This window comes from Elephantulus edwardii, unplaced genomic scaffold (assembly GCF_000299155.1).
Source record: "Elephantulus edwardii isolate Elephantulus edwardi_28Jun2011 unplaced genomic scaffold, EleEdw1.0 scaffold00197, whole genome shotgun sequence".
Lineage (NCBI taxonomy): Eukaryota > Metazoa > Chordata > Mammalia > Macroscelidea > Macroscelididae > Elephantulus > Elephantulus edwardii.
In genome coordinates, this window is record NW_006399947.1 from 1719226 (window position 1) to 1725804 (window position 6579).

A 6579-nucleotide genomic window follows, 5' to 3' on the forward strand; every position below is an offset into this window, starting at 1 on the left:
CAGCGCCTCAACATAACCAGGGATGTGCACATCCAACTAGGGTGCACTGGTCTATCCTTGCTGCTTGATTTTGACTCATTAAAATGATGTTGACGACTTAATGAGAAGGAAAATGTTTGGTTAGCTCAGTCCAGTCAATTCAGGCCTCCTGAGGAGGATATAAAGCTGGTGGCATGCTGGGCTCCTGGAGGCCAGGGGGAGGTTACTTGCCTGTGCCAATCCCAAACCACCACCAAAAGAATCTGGCCCGAGATGCATGCGCAATAAGCCCATGGACATCTCCTCAGAAATATTTGACTGAGAACCAGGTTGTGATTGGACTTGAGTTCTGTGTGTGGTAGAAAGCCACACTGCACCTGAGTTGTAGGGATGGCTGACCTGGGGGGTCTGTATCAGGAGGTCCCTGCCCAGTGGAGTCTGGATCATACCTCACTCCCTGCCCTTGTCCATGTCTGCCCTGCCCTGTCCTACCCACTGGCAGCTCTGGAGGGAACCCAGCCCTTTTCTCGTGGGTCAAAGTATGTTGCCATCAGTCCCATCCATGCTCCTTAATGCTCCCGTCTTTTATGAGAGCAGGAGTGGAGCATGTTGGCCCAGGCCCCTCTCTGTAGAATTTGTAAAAACCTCAATAAATGAGATGATGGTGAAAAAAAAAATCTGTTTTAACCTGGAAGTTCTACTAAAACATGTCCACTATCAGTGATCTTGTTGGTATCAGAGCCACTGGTGGTGTAGTTTCTAGAATCACAGCAACACACAAGCCACCACAAGACAACAAAAATACTCTTAGATATATCAAGCATTTTGATATTTTGAAGAACATTTGTCATAAAAAACGATTGCCATAAAAGGTATGTTGTTGTGTACCATTGAGTCAAAACCTACCCTTATCTGACCCTTCTCTGGGTATTCAAAGGTAATAAATCACAATGGAAGAGATTACACATCCTTCTCCTGTGGAGGAGCTAATGGATCTGAGATTTTTTGCAATCCTTTGGGATTGCAATGCAACTTCTTATCACGAGGCTACCAGAGCTCAAAATATAGAAGTAAAAAGCCTGGAACAGTCTTCATGAAGGAGATGGGTAAGACGCTGGCCATGAGTTACAAATAGGATTTGAAAAACAGCTTAATCTGATGGATGAAGAATCCTAGGAACAGGCAGGGCATCTCCTGCCACTTAGTCGAGTGATCAAACAGTAATTAAAGCTTTCTGAGGCTACAAGTTCAGACTTTTATGAAATGAGGAGAGAAGCTGTCCTTTCTTCTGTCTCTGAAAGAAGACTGTAGCCTTTAGGAATCACTGACTAGAAGTTCAACAAAATGGACCGTGGGGAAGCCACTCAAGATGACAACATTAGCACACTGGACTTGGGCCCAGCCACAGATACCAGGAAGAATTCCAGAACACTTCTTCCAACTAATATATCAAGCAGTCCCAGGGGATTGACTCTTCAAAAATGTTGTGAGTGTCACATAAAGGCATGTTTGCTTTATTGCATTTTATTTTATTGTACTCTGTAGACACCGAACCTCTTATAAACTGAAGATTTGCAGCAACCCCACATGGAGTAAATTTAGCAATGTCATGTTTTCAATAGCCTGTGCTTACTTCCTGTTTATGGAAACCCTCAAAAAAAGTCAAACTTTTTAATAATGTTATTACATATGTAATCAATGACAATTTAGTATAAATACAACTTTAATTTTCAGTTGTTTTTGTTGTTGTTAGGGGCCATCAAGTCGAGTACAACGCATAGCGATGCTATGAATAGCCATCTTGAACCCTGACCGATTTTGTGTCATCCTCATCATCTGCGACACTAGAGCCCATTACTGATGTCACTGTGTCAATCCATCTCACTGAGGTCTTCCTCTCCTTCACTGACCCTCCATCTTTCCAAGCTTGAATCCCTTTCCCAAGGAACAGCCACACTTTGCTACATGTCCAAAGTATTAAGCTTCATCATTCTTACCTCCAAGGAGCACTGGCTGCACCCTTTCTAAGACATATCTGTTTGTTTCTTTGGAAGTCCATGAGATATTCAGTATTCTTCTCCAACACCACAGTTCAAAGAAATAAATTTTATTCTGTCATTTTTGTTCATTGTCCAGCTCTTTCATGGGTAGCAGATAATTGAGAAGATCATGGCAATAGGAAACCAAAACTTTAAATGACCTACTTAATGAGTATTTTGGTTTTGATGTTAGTCTGAAACCAAACCCACAGTACCTCTGAGACAGTCAAGTAGACAAAAGTGTCTTACTTTTGCCTCCCAGGACATCATCCTTGAATTTGGTTTGTGTAATCTACCCTCCTCTTACCTCTCAGGGTCTAGAGTTTGGTTGCATTTTTCATTCATTAATTGAAGAATAGGTAATTAACCTAGGTCTAGACAAGCCCAGGTTTTTACTATTGTCTTACATGCAGTGGAGTCAGAACTGACTCATAGCTGCAGCTCTAGCAGGTTTTCAGATGCTATAAATCACGCAGGAGGAGATTGTTCATCTTTTGCCCATAGGCTAACTGATGAAGTCAATCGTTAGTCTTTGGGTTTGGCTATGGAACTCCTTACCCACTGTGCTACCTGAGCTCCCCTAAGTCTTTACTTGTTGTTGTTATATACCATTGAGTCACAACTGACCCATAGCTGACCCTCCAGGGAGTTTTCAGGAGCAATGTAATTACACAGCAGGAGACTGCCCACCATTCTACCGTGAAGCAGCTGATAGACTTGAACCTTGTGCTTTCAGGTTGACAGCACAGCTCTTTACCACTAAGCTAGAACTGAGTTGAACTCCTTTTAAAGCTGCTGAAGGAATAAGTTATAACTCTAGTACCTCTAATATCTATGGTACCATCTTGCCCTACAAAAGGAGATTGGTTGTTAGAAAAAGGATCCAAAATCATTCAATAAATGGAGAAGGGCTGTTTTATGGTGATGTGTTTTCTGCCATTTACACCAAAAAGCCTTGATTAATGCAATTGAGATGGTATCTTAGTTTGACTTCTCTGAAAGAGAAAAATCAGTGCAGAATATGAAGAGAATTTTACTTCAGGGACCTGACATGTGAAATTATGGGAATCCGCAAGCCCAAATCCATGGGCCAGATGACATAATGAAGACCTCTACTGGCTCATAGGGTTGCAGGGGCGGGCAAACCTCAAATCTGCAGGGCAGCTCATAGGCTAGTAACCACTGCTGGCTCATGAAGCTGTAGAGCTTGGTGAATTCAAAATCTGCAGTTTGGGAGACTGAATAGATGCTCTCTCAGATTTATGTCCTAAGAACCAGAGATAAAAAGAAGAGTACAAGTTTGATAAAAGAAAGCAAGTTTTGTCAGATGTCCATTTGTATCTTGGAAACAGTCCTGACCACCAAGGCAATTAATTCCTCTGTCCATTTGTTGGCTCACATCCAAATGCAGAGCAAAAGATGATTAGGTTGAATCTGCCAGAACACTAAGAATCATCACCTCACCAGGCTGACCCACAGTATTAACCATCGAAGGTGGTGTAAGAGATGTCCTGTAATTTTGATGGGGAGAGTCAGTGTGAGGTGGTGGAGGACACGAGAGAGGTTACATAGAGCCATGTTTTGCTTTGCTATAGACTCACTGTGTGATTGTAGAAAAAATTTACTTAATCCCACCCTGAAAACCTAAATCTTCGCATCTTGAAAATGGATATGAATCATCATATGTTATCTCATAAACTGTTAGGATTCAATGTGATAACACTGTACTTGACACAAAGAAAGTGTTTGATAAATATGAGCTGTTATTCTTCCTATTAGCATTCAAACCTCTCTTTCCGTCCTTTCTGACTGCCATTTGTCCTACTTCCCCTTTCCCCATAAGTAATGATTTATTTCATATCTATGAGAGAGAAAGATCGAGATTGAGATTATTGATCCAGACTCGAGGACAAACAAAAGCAATTTAAGGCTGAAACAAGGCAAGAAAAAGTCATCTCTTGCCAAGAACGATGCTAGCAATGACTGCTTAACAGATGCCAGCCCTGTGGGTTTTCTTTGACATCACCAGCCAAGCTTCACTTAAACCTAATCTGATTGTTCCAACCCCAGAGAACTTGTCTGGAAATTGAGCAGGGCTAATAAAAATGCCTGGAGCTTGTGGACACTGAACTTCACACACTGAACGTGTCCAGATGCACACTAGGTGCCCTGAACCCTAATACGTCTAGAAGAAACTGAAGCTTTGAGTTAGTAAAGTCATGTGTATGCATGTTCTCTTTCCCCAAAACAGGATGCAAACTTCTAGAATTTGAAAAGCACAAAATACTACAATGGAGGGGTCAAGAAAAGGCTTCATTTACACATCAGTACTCAAAAGGTAACTTGTTAAAAATATCTTTAATTAGTTTTACTTATAAATTCTTTATTACATGTTGAACACTGGTGGCCTAGTAGCAAGAAGCTGTGCTGCAATCCCAAAGGCACATGGTTTGACTCCACCAGGTGCTTCAAGGGAGAAAGACGGGCAATCTCCTCTCGCTCCTGCAATTAACTGCCTCTGTGAACCTGCTGGAGGGTCATCTATAGGTTGGTTCCAACTTGAAATTACAAATTCTTTATCATTTTATTACTGTTTGGATCTAGAGAAATTTGAGCCCAGGATGATAAGTAGATTTCGGCTTGTATGCCAACTCCAATCAATTGTTCATATTTGGAGCAACAGTATATTGAAAAAGACTTCAAGCCTGGCCTGAGAACAACAGTACTATAATCTCTCATGGACAAGATCCAAGGGTGGGAAATTAGTTTGCCACATATTATCTGACCTTGAATGCAGGACCAACAAGGGGGTTGTAAAAAGGATAGGGATGGGTGAGGACAATTTTAGGGATTCTATTGCATAGAAGAAATACTAGGGAATAAGCCATGCCAGCACTAAGAGATACTGCTATTAATGAAGTAAACCAAATGTTCTTTCTTGCAGCCAAAGAATTTTACATCAAAAAATGAATTGTATGTAGACATGCCAACACCAGGCATTTATTTATAAAATTTTTTACATATTTGTTTGGGTCATTTTATTATTTAATTATTTCTCTTATTAATATCCACCAATGAACACAGTTGGAAGCAGGAGTGGCATCCACTTTCTGAACAACATGCCTCTGGAAACACTATGAACTTTGATAAATGTTAATAGTTGTAGAAGGGCTTCAAGGCCTTTTGTTCACAGGGTCACTATGAGTCGTGCTTGACCCAAGGGCAATCAACAAAAACAAAAACAATTATTGTACAAGGAGATCTAGTAACATAGGGTTCAACTGATTGACTATTAATCAAAAGGTCAGCAGATCCAATCTTCTAGCCCCTCCTAGGTAGAAAGATGAGTTATCTCCTTCCATAAAGAGGTACAACCTAGCCTTTTACTTATTTTCTGCCTGGAATCATGGGGGCTGCTATGAAGAAGAAAAAGAAAGATCCTGCAGGTCAAGCATCTAAAAAAGAAATTGGTCCAAAAGATGCTTCAAAAGACAAGGAGGAAGCTTATCTATGAAAAGGCTAAGCACTACCACAAAGAATATAGACAGATGTACAGAACTGAGATTCCAATGTCTCGGATAACAACTTCTATGTACGTGGAACACAAGCTGGCATTTGTCATCAGAATCAGAGGTATTAACAGTATACGTCCAAGGTTCAAGTTTACCAGATCTTCAATGTCCCCCTTGTTAATCTCAATAAAGCTTCAGCTAGCATGCTGAGGATTGTGAAACCATATATCACACGGGGGTAACCAAACCTGAAGCCTGTCAATAAATTGATCTATAAATGTGGTTATAACAAAATAAAAAAAGAAGATAATTGCTCTGACAGACAACACTTTGATTGCATGATCTCTTGGTAAATATGGCACCACCTGCATGGAGGATCTGATTCATGAGACCTGTACTGTTGGCAAACGCTTCAAAGAAGCCATAACTTCTTGTGGCGCTTCAAATTATCTTCTCCATCAGGTGGAATGAAGAAAAAGACCATTCATTTCGTAGAAGGTGGAGATGCTGACAGCTGGAAAGACAAGATCAATAGACTTATTAGAAGAATAAACTAAGGTGTCAATCATGATTATTTTTTATAACACGGTCAGTTAATAAAAAAGAAACTTTTTTTTTTCAAATTGAAAAACAGCAACAAAAAATAAAAAGCACAGCTTCAGAAACTTGCTGAAAGTTTGTTCTGAGTCTGACTTTGCGCAAAGGCAGTGGGCTTTGTTTTGTTTTCTGGTGTTTGGGTTTTACTTCTTCGCCCCCCCTTCCCCCCACCCTTGTTCTTGTACTTGCTATTGTGTTGTCTAAAAACAAACCCACTGTAGTCAAGTCAACTCAGTTTTCTGACAACTTTGTGTGTTATCAAGTAGAACGGCTCCAGACAATCAGTGACTGGGATAATCGGGATGGGAGTGTCAGAGACAGTGCGGTTGGCACAGGACAGAGCAGGATTTAGGGCTGTTGTACATAGGGTCGCTATGAGTCACAAGCAAATCGACAGCACATAACAACAACAACAACAACAACAGAATCTTGATAGAGGTGTCCTGGTGTTA

General features: G+C 40.8%; 1 pseudogene; it reads left to right on the forward strand.

Annotated features, from left to right (window-relative positions):
* Nucleotides 1–369: 369 nt before the first annotated feature.
* On the forward strand, nt 370–6087 carry LOC102854878 (annotated as a pseudogene).
* The last annotated feature ends 492 nt before the right edge of the window (nt 6088–6579 follow it).